Source organism: Cydia amplana, chromosome 17, assembly GCF_948474715.1.
Source record: "Cydia amplana chromosome 17, ilCydAmpl1.1, whole genome shotgun sequence".
In the NCBI taxonomy this organism is placed as follows: domain Eukaryota; kingdom Metazoa; phylum Arthropoda; class Insecta; order Lepidoptera; family Tortricidae; genus Cydia; species Cydia amplana.
Genome location: NC_086085.1, coordinates 6819774 through 6838290, shown reverse-complemented (window position 1 = coordinate 6838290; position 18517 = coordinate 6819774).

Here is an 18517-nt window from a genome sequence, read left to right as displayed (position 1 = left end):
GACAAATAATATTAAATGAAGCTATGTCAAGGTTAAAAAAAAAATACATTCTTTCAATTGTCAGCATGCACAAAACAAAATGGAGATACATTAACTCAACATGCATTTAGGTAACTTATTTACATCTATATACAACCCGTATTTTTCGTCTAATATTTGTTAAATCTGCAGCTACTAGTCTCGAGAAAGTCTGTAACGGAATAGAAACCATTTATTGCAACACAAAAAGCATACAGGTTACAAAACAAAGGGATTGAAAAAATAAGAATAATTGTGCGGCAAAAGGAACGGGCACAGACGCTGCGTCAGTCATTTCATTACAAATTGCCTGCGCAGCGCTGATTTTCAGTCCGTCCCCTTCACTGAACCACATTGACATTTATGCGGGTTAAAAATTTTCTAAACAAAAAACAACTACAAAGATAACATCTCTAGTTAAAGTAGGTAGGTAATAATAGTTTATAACACTTGTTATTGGACAAGTCTTATCTCAATTTTACAGTTTGCAATTAATCAGAAATATTTTTTTAACAGTTAGAAAAACATAGACCGACATTATTATTAGAAGTATGTTAAAAATCGTTTTGCAGGACTATTTTTACTACAAATGAATATTACAATGTGTTAAATTACGAATTAGCTTGACATTAACAACTGGTTAAATTTATAAGTGCTTAAGTTTTTCACTGAATAGGTAATTAAACATAATAAGTACTTTTTTGTATGAGAGAATACTTATAAATAATTGGAGGTTTGAGGGTCGTACCGGTCCGGAAATACAGGTGACAATTGCCTACTGCTTATTTGTCGCATATATTGCTATTTACTCGTAGTTATATGCATTACGATTGAAGATATCAACTAATATTATAGATGTATTGAGCACTGACACATTAACCTCAATTGACTACTAGTAAAGGGTCAAACAGAAAACTGTGCTCACGTCTTTCCTGTAGACATACACAAGAGTTAAGGGCTATAAAGGTTAATTTTCTTATTTAACCCTTATCCACGTGAAAAGGTCCTCCTTTTATTTAGAGAACTATGTTAAAATCATTACTTACATGCCCACAAGCTGTTAACTATTGCCCACAGGAGAGAAAACTAGTGTGTTAGCGCGAACTGTACATTTTTCTCTCCTGTGGGCAATAATTAACAGCTTGTGGGCATGTAAGTAATGATTTTATCATAGTTCTCTAAATAAAAGGAGGACCTTTTCACGTGGATAAGGGTTAAATAAGAAAATTAACCTTTATAGCCCTTAACTCTTGTGTATGTCTACAGGAAAGACGTGAACACAGTTTTCTGTTTGACCGTAAAATGAGAACAATAAAATGTGTTGCCAAGATCTTTACAGATAAAAATCTTGGCAACAAATCTTTTAAGATAAAAATTAGTTTTAAAATCGTTAGAAATATAATAAGTCTTGCATTAGTGTGGCAAGTACATTTGGTAGTATTGTATTGACCGTCAAATGCATAGTAGACATGACAAATAAACGAGCCCTTAAAATTTAACAAAAAAAATATTTTAGAGTAGGTACATATGATGCTAAGTACTTTACCGCCCTAGGGCGGGATTAAGGGCAATACGTGCCTATGTTAAAAAATTTAAAGGGCCATATGTACTGTAAAACCTTGTACAATACACGTGCAAGGTAATTCGCAACGAGTGGAGATTTAAAACACTCCCTTTGGTCGTGTTTCAATTTATCGCCACTCGTTGCGAATTTCCTACTTTTCGCACTTGTATCGTAATGTGCTATTTTTTTAACAATTTTCTGATATCAAATAAAACTGAGAAACCGTTTAGTTATGCTGAAAAGTAAACAGTAAGCATCAGTTCACATGCTGTGACGAATGCAAACATTGAACAGGTACTACGCATACCAAACATCAGCCCTAGTAGCACGGTCGCATTTTTATCGTTTGTCACCATGCCTGTCACATTCTAACAAGTATGTAAGTGCGAAAGTGACGGGCATAGTGATAGTGGATAAAAATGGAACCAGGCTGAGCGCGCAGCGCTCCCTTAGCTTACCTTCTTACTGTTATCCATCTACTGTGCAGTAATTAGCCCCGCATCGGTGGCTAAGCGAGCTCTTTACTGTTCATTTTTAACTGTTGACGTTTTGACAGGTGAGCTACTCTCGGAAATTAACAGCTGTCGAACTTGGCTGTCAAAGTTTCAGTAGCAGGAAACGTGACTTGTGTAATTTATATTCTATTTATTGATCCTTTTGCGTGTCAGTTTATTCTCTGTGAAAACCGGTTAACATTTGACAGGCACTCAGATTTTTTATCAATAGAATACCTACCGTACAATACTGCAATCAGTCTAGCAATGTATGTAAATTAAGTAGAGTTAGACCAAGATAAGTCTGCAACAGTTTTGATTGCACACGCAGTGCAAGTGTTATTTATACGTCATAATTTCATAGAAGTCTGACGTTTAGAATAACACTAGCATTGGGGGTGCTATGAAAATCGTTGCAGACTTATCTTGGTCTAACTCTAACTGCCAATTTCAACATTGAGGTTTTTTTATTAAACAATTTTTTGGTCAGGCTGAGATACTGGCCTTATAATTTAGGTATTATAGTTGGTCAAACCAATTTTTCAGTAAGTAAATAAAAACAATTGATATTTGATATTTATTGAAATCAAATTTTACAGCATTACAATAAAAATTATACTCCTCCTTTTCTTTTGGGTGCTAGTACTAGTGTAAGACAAAGATAGTATGATTCTCTCTGTCTATGTTTGAAATGAGACAGTCCTTTGACAAACTATATATGGGTCTACAGGTCTATGAAATGGACTGACCACATTTGCTCCAGTAACCAACGACGCACAGATATATGTACATTTTAGTCCATTTTCATGTTTAGTTTTAGCCTGGTTTTAGTCATCGATCCCTGCGGTTGGCATAATTTGCGGATTCCGTATCAGCGGCAGACGAGCGAAAAACATGACACACTTTTGTGCAATTGAGCAGAACAATTAAACGGGCACGCATTTGTGGACATGGTAATTAATTATGTGGATAATTTTATGAAATATTGGAGTGGCAGTTAGTTCAATCACATGGCAGTGGGATTTGGCTGTAAGTACTTAATTGATTTTGAAAAGCTTTGTGTTATTCCTAGTAAATGTAATTACAAACATTGTTGAATAATTTTACGGTTTAGACTCACTTGTTTTAAGTCACTCGCCTGTTTCGGAGAGCCTAGGCCTCCTTTTTCAAGCACTAACAGTGCGAGCAGCGTTCACGACGGCCGTGTATCGCGTAACATGTCGCGCGAGTGACTTAAAACAAGTGAGTCTAAACCGTAAAATTATTCAATGTTAGTATGTCTCACAACAGTTTAAATTTGATTACAAACATTGTAATTTAAAACTACAACCTTGTCACTCTTGTGAAAGACAACGAACATAACGATGTCCAGCAGGTATTTACAATTAAGCTTTTACTTACATACCACTCAGATACATCATATTAACCCAAATCCATAGGTCAACAGACGAGTATAACTGTTTTTGTTCAAGTCACAAGTCCGTCCCTATACAATGTATTAACTGCTGCTGTAACTACTACTGTTGTGTACTGCTGTACTGCCTACCTAGACGACGTAGCATTTGTTTCAATATTTAAGCTCTTTGACGTAGTTCAAAACTACGCGGTGCGCGTAATTGCTGATCCCAAACTTACAAGTCTTACCTATTGAACTGATTAGGCTCATAAAAATAAGTCTAAGTGTAAGGCCTGAGTGGACGCTCGGAGCGGAGCGTTCAGCGGGGTGTGCAGCGTGGCGTCGGGCTCACAAGTGATTTGAGCAGCGTGCACTAAGGCCGCTCCTATACGCTTGCATTTGTTTAACATGCACGCCGCACGCCCCGCCCCGCTGCACGCCCAACTCGAGCGTCCACTCAGGCCTTACACTTCAGAAAAGATTTTGCAGCATAAGGCATGTTAAGAATAATTTGACATATCCGCGGTTGTTTTCACTAGCGCTCCTCTCACCATTAGTATGGGGATCACCTCCACACTCTCCACACTAGATCTTGAATGGCCGCGCAAAAAAGAATGAAATGGCTGGCGAGGTTTCATAGGTGGTGCTGTAAAGGGGCCCACTGATTAACAGTTCGCCGGACTATATAGACCTGTCAGCATAGAAGGTAGGATCCTATAGAAGTGGTATACGCGTGCCTCCGTGAGGGACGAAACATATGCAATGCGACACTATGATTGGTCGAATTAATTTGTTGCCCACCTTAATCCATACTAATTTATGGTGGGGAATAAAAAAAATGTGAGACTGTGACAAGGACAAACAATAATAGCGCTTTTGCTGCTACTCCTACTGAAAGATACATAAGACTATGCCGTTCGGTCATTTCTCCCCACCCCTCATGACTGCTCCAGTTAAAATACTAGATTCATGCCTGTCAGTTAGAACAAAAAGTTGACAGTTACGAACAACTGACAGGCCGATATTGTTCGGCGGACCGGTGATCAGTGGGCCCCTTGAGAAAAATATACAGTACGTACAGGGTACCAATGACCACGACTGCTCTGACAAGAGTATCCGACAGAGAAGAGGAGACAGGCTTAGTTCTTATTCTTTGTTTAAGAGAGACTAGTTTCGCACATAGTTTCGCTATATTTTTCTCCAGTAACGCACGATAACGACATTAACAAACTGCTCATCGTTTTTGAGCCGCGGACCGCAGTCCACACCGCGACCGCTGCTAATTGTGATTAATGGCCGCTCACTCGTCGCCGCGTCGTTTGTCTTTCGCGACAGACATTTACTTTTTACTCTGAGGTTGCAGAGCGATTGGAGATTTTTATGGAGGAAATAAGAGATGTTATACGAGAAATCACTAAGGCTGCAGTATCTCACGAATTGGCTAGGACTTTAATCGTCTTCATAGCGTCTAAAAGCGCAAAATTATACGAGCATATAAGCTGTAGTACCATCGCCCACACTTTTAACTGATGTCCATCTGTGGACCTTATGCCTTTTGTAATAAGGTCCACCGATGGACAGTTAAGAGTGTTGCTGTTTGTAGTTATATAGCCAAAATTTGCTGCCCGAAGTATTATTGTACTTGGGAGTATTAAATGTCTAAAATTGTATTTAAATAATGACCAAGCTTCAATCATTTCAAGGCTAAAATAACTTAATGAATCAATGCTTATTTTTCAGTGACTACCACTAACTCTGAATGACCTTATACTACCATTTTTATCATTATCCTATCTATTAATAAAAATAAATGCACACTAAAAGGATAAATTGGTACTATACTACCAACATCTCATGATGCTCGCTTGTGATTGAACAGTTAACATAGTTCCGATTTTCGCATAATACGCAGCCACACAGGATTTGACTTGAATCCCCACTACAATTTGTCCGAATGGCAGAAACCAATCTCGATAATTCAATACCCAAGTCTAGATCCGAGTCACTCCGAATAACACGATCTGTACAGTCAAGTAACAAATCGAAGTAAACCAGAGACAAGAGGGCCTACCGGGATCCATGTTCGACGTGTTGCTTCCCTGTCGCACTTGTGAATTCGTACGTAAGTGTGACAGGGAGGCAACACGTCGAACGTGGTTCGCGGTAGGCCCTAATCGAAATCCCAATTACAGGCAGAGTTTGGCGCTAGGCCAACGGCTGATGTGCTTAAAACAATAGCAGAACATCACTCTGATTCCATACCAGCACGTTAAGTTTCATCTTACTTACAGTTTACTATCCTTTTCTAACTTAGGAGCGTTGTTGAGACCAAAAGTAGCTCGAATGACTTCATATAGCCCGAAATATAAAATGAAAGTCTTTCGATACGTAATAGGTAAGTTAGGACATGAATAAATGCGTCCATTTGATCGATTGCTTTTGAGAGAGCACATGAAGGCTTGGCTACTTTGGTTTAACTAAGGCCGGACGTTTATGGGTGAGCGAGTTAAGGGCTGGCTTTGCCACTGATTTAAAGTCAGTACATCGGGAATTTCGAAACAGCTTCAAGTTCCAGTTTTCAGCCTAGGTTTATGTGTGGTGTTGTTGTTATCAGCGTGTGTTTTCCGTAAACAACTAAACATAGAGTAGGTATCAATGTAAGTTATTGTGTTAGAAAATGACTGTGATGTGTGTAAGATATACAATATACAATTTCATAACAAGTCACGATGGTTAGATTAGTTAGTACTCGAGATCGTAACTCGTACTAACTTTAACTTTGCCAACTCTAGCGGCTCGATATTATGTCAGACAAAAATTACTATGTAGTTTTAAATTTAAAATTAAAATTTGAGGCCTTTATGGTGCCAGCGGATTTCGAGAGTTAAGCCAGCTTACTATCTCCCATGCTACTTATAACATGCAGTTAGATATTGCATGCATACACTGCAACTTAACTACAGGAGGTCTTATGTTTTAGGAATTCCTATTCCAAAACTCTCTTTATCCACTGAAACTTATGTAATTACAGTGCCTGATTAACTAACAATACTAAAAAATCACTTACTTAGAGCACCAAGCCTAAGAAGTATTAAAATCTTAGGAATTAAGGGGACGGTATATGACGTTTTCGATTTAGAGCTCACTTTGTGCAATCAATTTGTTCAAGAAATGTTTAATAACTGCATTAAATAATATGTAAATTTGTTCACGAAGAAGCCGTGTACCGGCTCTTCACGCCATAATATTTTTTATTTGCTGTAATTCTCTACAAATCGACACTAAAAGTATCCAAAAATCAAAATATGGAGTTCCGTTTGAGCAACACGCATTACAGTTTTGTCTTTGACAGTAATTGAGTTGTTGTGTGATTTTGAAAGCTAGATAACTAAACTAGCAAATTATTATCTACTTATATTTTTACTCACAAATACAACACAGAAATTCAATCCCAAATGTAAACTTTCGTACAATTTCCATACATTGACGACATCACTCAAAATTCTTCTTAGAGTCAGATGGCCGCTGGCCTTGGATCGAAGCAGACGTGTACGTCGTCGTAGCTCGTTTTTTGACATTATTAACATTATTTTAGACATTTAGTCATATACGCATACGAAAATGTACACCAGTAGATAAACTGTATTTAAAAAAATAGGGTAAATAAAAATAATTAAAATTTGATTTGTTGTTATTTACAGGTCGTAACGATCGAAAACAGCAGTAAACTATCCTAAAACAATACGATTACAATCGAATTTAAGTAACTTGTTCCTTCAAAACCCGCTTAAAATAAAAAAAATTTAAAGACTCGTTTTACTGATTGGGATTGATTTTCATTATGCTGGTATCAATTTTGCGTCATTAAAAAAAATATAACTTCTGTACGTCAATGACTTTTGATGTCAATTGTAATCTTGTATTTACATTAGAGAATATTATAAATTCATTTAAATATTACTTACCTATTAATACGAAGCGTAATACGTTTAATACCTGAAAGTCTTACAGTGTCTACACCTACTTACTTTGTGGCCGTTCGTTCCGTCTATATGTATGCGATTACGTGCTGTTCTGATAATCTTAAGAAATAACGACAAGACCAGCATTTAGTACTAACTAGTTTTTGCGGATTTGGAGACAGAGATGAAGCTTCGGCCAATACCGCTGAGGCCTGGTTATTGTTATGTGTATATCGAGTATTATATATATTTACTATAAAAAAACAATGTTTTATTTCAATGACATTATGTGCGTAGGTACTTATGTATGTTTCGGTGATTATAAGAATTTTGTCCACACAATAATTGTGCAAAGCAGAGACTGCATGCTTTCTTTACGGTATATGCGGTATGGTACCGTTATTATTTATCAATACCGGTTCGTTTTGAAGGTTATACCGGTTAAATTGAAAACTATACCGGTTGAAATATAAAGTACGGTACCGGTATAAAATTACAGCGGGGACAACTATTTTTATAGTCAGCTGCAGAGAAAAGGTACCACCCTTGCATAGATGACTGTATGCAGGGGTGGTACCTTTTCTCTGCAGCTGGCTGTACCTAAACCATCATTGACCGAGCGTTGGCGAAGGTCTCCGTTTCAACTTGGGCAAAAATGCTTTCGTATGTCCGAATTCTTCTCCTTTGCATATCACATTTCTCAACTGATTCTGGTGAAAATTTGTAAGGAGGTTCGGTACTCGGTAGTTCGATATAATTATTCGGTTTCTTTTTTTTGAATAATTTAAAATAGGCAGAAATTGTCATAAAGGACTTAAGCGCCAGTAGGGTCTACTGTCACACTTAAGACCACTGTTATTATTAGGTACTTACTGGCCCCTATTTCACCACGACTACGGTGACAGGTGCGACAATTGTCGACATCACTGTTGCTGATGTCACAGGCCTCCATAGGCTACGGTAACCGCTTACCATCGGACGGGCGATGTGCTTGTTTGCCACCAACATTTTAATAAATAAATAAACTCCATTATATTGCCACTAAAAAATCTTATTTTGCGAAGCTAATGACAATTGTCACAAGAAACACGACAATTGTCACGAAATTTCGACACAGAACTCATTTCCTGTCGAGCTCACTGAAAATTCTTTGAAAAATCTTGTGACAATTGTCACAAGATTTTTTCCCAAGAGAAATATCTGTTTTATCCGATATAATAAAGTTTTTTTTTAATAATACACTGACGGTGACAAACACGAATACGGCCCGCCCGATGGTAAGCGGTAACTATGGACTATGGTGCCTATGGCGTCAATAACAGTGATGTTTTATAATTGTCGTACCTGTCACCGTGGTGAAATAGGGGCCAGATTACGCCGCGCCGCGTGGAACGTGAAGTGCATAGGGGTAAGTGCATACCGTTCACTCAAGGAAAAAAATATCCCTTATAAGATCACTCATGTGTCTGCCATTTTGTTAAAGCCAATTTTCACCGTAACTACTTACTAGTTCAATTGAAATTTAGTACACATATGTCAAGTAAGGAAGTAGTAAGTCGGTGATCCAAAGATGGGCTAGTAACGTAAATAAATGAACTTTTAACTTTGCGGCGATTTTGGAATCATGTGACATATCAGATATAATACACAATTATAAGTAGGTAAGCAAAAGTGTACCATAACGTATCTCAGAATTGTATTACATATACAAAAAATAGTTCAACGCCAAAAGATTAATGGAAGACCCCCATGTCCTTGGTGAGTTGGTCTTAAACAAAAAATATGCAATAAAAATGTGTAACTGTGGAACCCATAGTGAATCTTACTCGTAGGTACATGATCGGTTTTTTTATATTATGTACCTATAAGGTATTTGCTACTTTATACTTTATAAGTGTACCTACATAATATTTACTTATAAGTAGTTGTCACGTAAAATATTTGTAGATTTTTTTGGAAGTATGTGTCACATCATCATCATCTTCCTCGCGTTGTCCCGGCATTTTGACATAACACGGCTCATGGGAGCCTGGGGTCCGCTTGGCAATTAATCCCGGAAATTGGCGTGGGCACTAGTTTTTATGAAAGCGACTGCCATCTGACCTTCCAGCCCACAGAGGGTAAACTAGGCTCTTATTGGGATTAGTCCGGTTTTTTTCACGATGTTTTCCTTCACCGAAAAGCGACTGGTAAATATCAAATGATATTTCGTACATAAGTTCCGAAAAACTCATTGGTACGAGTCGGGGTTTGAACCCGCGATCTCCGAATTGCAATTCGCACGCTCTTACCGCTAGGCTACCAGCGGTTCCTAGGCCTCCAGCGATTTTTTTGAAGTATGTATAGCACAAAAAAATATTTAGAAATGTAACATTTAAGGTAGGTCATTAAAAAAAGGTATAAACATTATTGAAGGAGACTTGGAGGAAGTGTCATAGGGATCTACATTCGATGCGTGAAAAACATGTTCTTTTGTCTAATAAGAATAAGAATAAGAATAAGAAACCATTTATTGCAACACAAAAAGCATACAGGTTACAAAACATAAGGATTGAAAAAATAAGAATAATTGTGCGGCAAAAGGAACGGGCTCAGCATACGCTGCGTCAGTCATTTCATTACAAATTGCCTGCGCAGCGCTGATTTTCAGTCCGTCCCCTTCACTGAACCACATTGACATTTATGCGGGTAAAAAAAAAAAAAATCTAAACAAAAAACCACTACAAAGATCTCTAGTTAAAGTAGGTAATAATAGTTTAAGTCTTGTTATTGGATAAGTCTTATCTTAATTTTACAGTTTGCAATTTATCAGAAATAAGTACTTTTTTAACAGTTAGAAAAACAAAAAAACCGACATTATTATTAGAAGTATGTTAAAAATCTAATTCTAATCGATCTAATTATAATCGATCGGCAATCACGCGAGCGCATAAAACGAAAAATCATTTTTTTTCACTCCCTAAAAGTCCTTTAACCTAATAACAGTAAAACAAAAAATAAAATATATAGGGTTACCAACCAGCCAAGGAATTATAAGTAGATATATGCACTTATCCCAACGCACCTCACGTTCTACTCTGCACGGGGTTCATTGCCGCTCCTACCGCCGTAAGTACCTAACTATCAACACCTACATTATCAAGGCAACGATCGAAGATAATCGGTTCAGCACTGAAATCTTACCGGTGGAATACCGGTATAATATTTTTTATTTTCATTTTATTAATTTAATAGCGAAACAAAAGGCGAATATACCACATAAAAGTAAATCGGTAAAGTGTTACCATATATTTTCAAAATTTATTTTGTCCGCCTTAATGAAATTTTGTACCCTGCCGGAACTTTATTTATTTAAATTCTCATTGAATTGATTTTGCGCCTTATGAAATTTACATATGACTTAATGACATCTGGATCTGGTTTTATTCAGTTTAACTTTACAAAACGCGTATCTCGACAAAGTCATAATGTAGAAAATTGTCAACAATCAAATGAATGATTCGAATTTAAATAGGTACGTCACGTGTGACATGAACAGACAAGGAAAACAAGATTAAATGTATTGTTTCTCTTTCTTCTTTCAATGGAACGCTTTTACAGTTTCTGTTCCTAAAAGGAGGTCAGTGGTTAACACTAAAAACTCTAAACGCTATCTTAAAAAAAACTTGATGGGTCAATGACCTATCCCAGTAAAGTGAGGTAGTGTGCGAGAAGTGCGCTTGTGTGTGAAATGGGGTAAATTGACAGAATCTGAAAATTTACCCACGGCTACCGTCACCTTAATCAAATGTCTAAAGGATTTCGGCGGGAGAAAAGGGGGGAGACAGTGGTGGTCTAGATACTGCGTTATTGTCACTTCTTCTATGGTCTGTATCACAGAAAAAAGTGGTCATTATCCCTACATGTCTCGCTTGAACTTCACTCAGGTCACAACATCTTACCTTTATGATACTCGCGTATTTAACCTTTGTCTCTAAGCCACTGCACCGATGTTATTCCTATCATTATATATCCCCTGAATGACCGACTTCTCATTAAATCACGTGTAATTTTAAACAAAAATCTACAATCGCACTCATTCATTACAACACGCATTAGCGGCTGCAGGCGAGCGTAGACGACGTCCCTGATTTATCGGACCACCTCCTGCCCTTAACGACACGATGTGATGTACGACGGAAGGAGCGTGGGGGAGAAAAGGTAGCGGGAGCGAGAGCGTGAGCGGAAAAAGAAGAAAATGTTCCTAAATATAAATAAAATTATTCCAGCATCAGAATCGATCGTTTAATCGCCTGCTGTTCGGGTGCCGCCGGCCGCTTGGTTCGTGGGGCAGAGGCGCACAGATACTCCACAAGGCGCTCGGGAAACGGCTGAGGCAGGCAACGGGCGACCCCCGCGCGGGTAGCTTTCTCGCGCAGAGAATTGCAAGCGTTCTGCCTGCATATTAGGCACCCTCCCGAGGGCACCAAATTTTCATATGTATTTTTAATTTTTAGTTTTAGTTATTTTAATTGTACATAGTTTTAGCATCAGAATGTACTGTTGGATTTGTTAACACCCCATATCACACAATAATTGATGGGACGTGTAGTAATTTTATCGGGCAATCTCATGTCCATTAGTATCACGATGTGATGTACGGCGGGAGAAATGTGAGAGGGAAAGAGGTCACTAAAGGGAGAGCGGACGCAGAAACAGAAGCGAATGTTAACTTAGTATCTTAGTATAATATAGTATCTTAATCCTCGTATAAGTTAGTGCGCGCAACTGGTAAGGTGGCAGTATCCTGTACCATTATCAGTTTTATAACGTTATCAGTGGCCTATTTTATAAAGCTACAAGTTACAATTTACAAGCGGAAGTCTCGTTCTAACACAGGGTTAGAAAGAGACTTCCGCTTGTAAATTGTAACTTGTAGCTTTATAAAATAGGCCACAGGTCGATATTTGGTTAACAGCTAGTTTTTTTAATTATTTAAATGTGACTTAGATTTGTATTTTACTAAAACCAAACACAATACAAGTCACTAACTAAATCCTTACATATTTTTGTTACAGATTCGCACAATTGCAAATTTTTCGCCGTATCTCGTGTTTTAAGGCAACAGTAAAAACGGCAACGGCAGAACAAAGAGAATTATTCGAAGATGAAGTCAACCATGTTATTGTGGCAGTCCGTGATTAATGTCACGTGTAATTTACACTTGCGTTTTTGTACGTTTGTCTGTTGCGTCTAATGTCGGTACTCTTGTTTTGGGGCAATGATTTGTGGGGTGACTGGTCGCTGTGGAATTGGCTGTGGTAACCACATGTGTATTTTTCAATGTTGGCATATACATACATACTTACAAGAACAAGTTCATAGATTTTATTCATTGTTCGTCGACTGAAAAATATGGCACTATTTCTCACCTGTTTAAGCGACCATAAAATCATAAGTAGTTAAGTGTCAGGATCTTACGAGCAGATTCGTCTCATAGAATGTGTGAAAAATAACAAATGTCCATGATGCTCCAAAGATGAGTGTAGGTTTTTAATCATTTTGATACAATAGCCTTAAGCTTGTTATCACTAGGCACAATATACATAATATGCAACTGTTGTTATTAGGTATGAGTTAAGCAATTTCGAAAATATACATAGGTAACATTAGCCTACCTGAAAGTGACTTGGCCATGAATTTGTGATGTACCGTATTCAAGTTACACAAAATATAAAATTGCTCCTATCAGGTTTTTCTTTACGTACAGCATAAATTGTGGTTTATTATATATTGAATAAGGCCCTTATTTCATTATAATTTCAACTCGGATACGATCTTTACGAAGAAAGCTAGGTTACAACCACAGATTATTTCAGTCAGACACGCCAGACTCAACTCAGACAACCTCACTTATGAATTTATTATCCACGTACCTACAACGTTACCTGTGCCGGTGGCCAAAACAGGAACTAAGCTATTCAGGCATTAAAGTTTAGAGTAATTAGGGGAAAGTGGCGCCCCCACTGCCGGATAGGTAAGTTTGCCTCTACTGGTCCCGGAAGATATCTGCCTCGATTTAGAACTGTGTTCCCTGCGGACATGTTTGCTGGACGTTTTTCGAAAGTTTCTTTTAGTTACCGGTGGTGCTGTGAATAGTTTATTGGCCACTTAAACTTCTCTGAGCGGTTAGACGCTTCATTAAAAGAGGTAAAACAGTTTTTGAATTAGTATTTTTGGCTCTTTTTGACCAGGTAAGAGGCGAAATGGGGCATGATACTGAAATTTAATTTGTTTTAACCAAAATATGCACCGCACCTAATAAATATGTAATTCAAAACGGGTTGCGTCAAGTGCCTTCCTATACTAAACTTAAAAACAAAATAAATTTTACCCCACACTCCCATAAGCACCCGGACCAAATGTGTCAAATTTTTTTTGGACCAGGAAAGAAGCAGACGTCACAGCCCATTTATTAGGGTTCCGTACCTAAAGGGTAAAAACGGGACCCTATCACTAAGACTCCGATGTCCGTCCGTCCGTCCGTCCGTCTGTCACCAGGCTGTATCTCACGAACCGCGATAGCTAGACAGTTGAAATTTTCACAGATGATGTATTTCTGTTGCCGCTATAACAACAAATAACAAATAACCGCTATAACTAAAAATAGAATAAAATAAAGATTTAAGTGGGGCTCCCATACAACAAACGTGATTTTTGACAGAAATTAAGCAACGTCGGGCGGGGTCAGTACTTGGATGGGTGACCGTATTTTTGCTTGTTTTGCTCTATTTTTTGTTGATGGTGCGGAACCCTCCGTGCGCGAGTCCGACTCGCACTTGGCCGGTTTTTTATATTGTGTGCTTTATGTACCTACGTGGGGGGTGTCACTCCGCAGTTTAGGTACATTTGACCGGCGCGCCCATCGGACAGGCGTATGGCAGTGGGTGGGCTGCCGCTCGGCGTGCACGATAGTCGTGTCACGTGGCGCTCGCGCAAAATTGAAAATACACAATGGCTTCGAAACTTACTTCCGTGAGAATCAGACATACTATCTCCGGATAAAAAATGTATGTTTACATAATCAACGTTTGTAATTCCTACATATTTATCTTAAAAATAATAAATCGGTGGGTATAAAGTCTATTTTTTTATTCGGTAGACTAAAATGACATTTCATAGTATGAACATCATGTGTCATTTCATACTATGAAATGTCATTTTAGTCTACCGAATAAAAAAATAGACTTAAGGTATAAAAACTTGTCAAGTGATAACCCCGTGCCGACACTCACAGCTCGGTCATAAAACTGCGGCGCGCAAAGGAGATTCACGGTTCGTGCGCGGTTATAAGTTTCAATTTTGCTTGCAGGCAGCGATATAGGTGTAATTTTATACCTAAATCTGACTTTTGTGAAGGAGTGAATTTTCTGTACGGTAGTACTATTAGTTATTCTGTGCCTACGTGTAACGTTGGCATAGGTATTTTGAATGATTACTGATGATAATAAAAATGCCCAAATTGACGGAGGTTAAAGATATTAACAACTAATGATAGTGAACATTCTAGTCACATATCAAATATTATTTTGAGGCGACATCATACCAATATATAAACTTATACGTTACAAATTTTATGCTCACATTCTTATCTAGAGATTCTAGAGGATTACACTAATAAGATCAATAACTTTCATCCGCACTGGTAAACCAGGACACTAAACTGTCCTAAAAGAAAAAAGCATGTTTCTAAAGTTTTATACCTGACATAAACATAAAACTTCTCAAGCCTATAAAGACTCCAAATGCTCACCAGAGCGTATCACTTTAGTAACACCAGTAATGTGTGACCTTGGAGTTCTATAATGATTTATATTTAAGCGAAGAACGTAGATATACTGGTTTCCATAAAGCGATGAGCTATGTATGTGATGCTAATAACCCGGGTTACAAAGCTACGCGCATTTTATATTCGCTCTCAAAGCCCTTGCGCAATTATAAAACGACCTAAGTCAACTAAACTGGAAGTATGCCTAGGTTCCTTTTAGAATGCACAACTGTCTCATCATTTTAATATTAACAGGCTGTATGGCAACCTTATATTGCGATTGCTAAGGCAATTTCAATTCCACTAAGGTGGAAGAGTTGAGTATTATTAAAGAGATCTTAGGTTCGATTATAGGTCAGGTTATGGAATTGCTTGTAAACTAAACTTAATAAACTTTAGTCTTAAGTTTGTCATTTAGTGTTGTGACTTTAGTACGTATTCGAGCTGTTTTTAGCTGCTCTTAATAAGCTTAATGTAATATTTTATGGTTAATTTTAATGAAGCATTTTATTAATTCAGTTAATGAGACATTAATAATACATATTTATTAGGTATGTATATTAAAAAAATCTGTCACAATCACAACTGACTGCATGCAATCATTAAAGCCCGTGACATATTACAAGTGTATATGTACATGTACATACACTTGCAAGTACCAATATGTACCAAGTGTTTGTTCAATGGGTTTGCGTTTTACTCCATGTTTGCGGGGGAGGGCAGTTATATCTGCAGCTTACTGTAATAACATCCTATTAGTAAATTTTTACGCTGCATTAATTAGGTACCTAATTGACAGTATCTTACCTATTATCATAATATGTATTGAGAGATGAAATCCTTGTATTAATTACTGCATTCTTTAAAAAAGTTTACCAACCGGAAAGGAGTTCCGTATAAATAAAACAACCTATCAATGTATCACAAGAATCCCACCAATTAGACATCTGGCGCAGATCCAAGCGCGATCTGATTGGTGTAATTGAGTATCGGGCTTCGCAAATTGAAGTTCGGTTTGATGGATTTGAATTCAATGTTCTATTTATAGGTACCTACCTACTTATAGTTGTGTATCGATACAGCATAGGGCTGTTAAGCCGATCCTATAACAATAGGTAAATATTTTGACCACACCAGCGGGCTCAGCACGGTTCCATTTTTATCGACTATCACTATGCCCGTCACTTTCGCACTTACATACTTGTTAGAACGTGACAGGCATGGTGATAAACGATAAAAATGCGACCGTGCTACTAGGGCAGGTCGTATAAGCTCTCTTTATTCTTTAAAAACTGGTTAGAAAGTAGCATTTTATTCAAAATTTATAGTTATTCCCTCATGTCGACTAGTAGTTAAGACTTTAAAATGATGATTTTGAAAAAAAAATACCTAGCGTTCATTTAGGATTTGATTTGCAGTGTTTGACAGTGGTGTGGTGAAAAATGTTGAGTACCTATCATTCGGTAGAAAAGTTTTTGTTTAACCGTCGTGCCTTAAAACCCTCGCAAAGCTCAAGTTTCCACTTTTCGTATTCGTATTCGTTATTTCGTTCAAACTCTCGTAGCACTTTGGAATCTTTCGTTTGCTCTGGTATCAATATTAGAACGAGGAGTTTTAACTATTGTTTTACAACATTTCATTTTGTAGAAATTTTTGTGATCATCGTTTTATACCCATTAATCATCTAGAGAGCTTAGACTCCAAATCGATTAAGCAAAATAACTATTCAGCAAAAAGTAACCACCATCTTATTAAATAGAAAAGGTTAGAACGGAGAGGTCCCCGTGTTCTATTCAATTAATCCCACGGGCACATTCAGAACTGACCTATCGAAAGGAAAATCGGCCATCCTTGTCCAATTACTTGCATCTGTCAGAGAGGGCGAATTCTATATCGGAGTACGAGATAATGTTCGTTACGTAATGAGCCAATTGGAAAGGGGCCAGAAAACTTTGCGGTGGTGGCTCGGGAAACATCTCCAGCAAAGCGCATTATGTATTAAAACTGGGATAATTTAGAGAAATCTCTTAATTCTAGCAAACACGAGTAAAGTTAAAAGAATTTACATATATTGACAACTAAACAAAAATACGTAGCAGTTGATGATAAGCTTAAAAAATATTTTAACAGTTTGCATCGTTATTCTTTTATTGTTCACAGATATAAATAAATTGTTTAATCAGTAGACGACGAACGTATGTACATAGTCACATTAAAATATATTGTAGTGTTTTTTTTTAATGAATATCATGCGAACCGACTGGTAGGTAATTATTTATGAATAAGAATTTGAAACACTATAGATTATAGAAATATAAAGAGGATTATCCAGCATTGTAAAATATGGTTCCAATTCCCATCGTACATTTAGCTTGTGACAGCGTGATTGAACTGATAATATCATACTTTTTACATTTTCTTCACCTTCTGAGGAGCCTCACCTATCATCAAACTGAAGAGCACATTTTCTTGGCCCACATCTGTGCATCAATCTTTGTTTTAATAAATCTGAATGTAAAAAGCGATAAAATGCAACATTAACAAAATTCAGACGCGATTTCAGTCTCTCAAAACAAGATTGTATCTTGCATCTTATTGCAACAAATTTTATCAAAGCCAGCGTGTCTCGTTAGCTTAATGATTACAGCGGAATACGAATTAAGCCGGAAATTTAAAGACACAGCAGTGTTCTTGCCAAGGCCCGAGTGTCCCACTTCAGCTCTCTACTTGGACTCGGTACAATGGGGTGTGTTTAATTTATGATTTTAACCCAGATTTTAGAGCGGTTTTAAAGACGTTTTGAAATATTAAATTCACTAAGTGCTATTATTTTCCTAGGTCTTTATTCCCGTGTTATGATTTCAATGTGGCTTGATACAATGATATTATATAATAACTACCTATATATAAATATATAGGTTATACTCATACTTGGGGAGCACCAAAATACTTCCATATTTATTTCTGTACCTACGAAGAAATCTGTTATTTTTGTTTAATTTTAGCATTCCATCCATCTTTGTCATACTCGTTGTTAAACATTAGCTTGTCTCTTTCTCTTTGGGTGTGCCGAAGCTAGTTAGCATGTGCATATTTCTCGCTTGCCCAGGTGCGACTAAAAGCAACTTGTACGATTTGTCACAAGGTAAGCGACTAAAAATTCAAGTGAGTAAAACCGTTGTCGTCTAAACAGTTTAAAATATGTCTCACGAAAATTTAATATCGATTATAAAATCATTGGCTTGATAGTACATGTTAAAAGTACGGCTTAAGCTG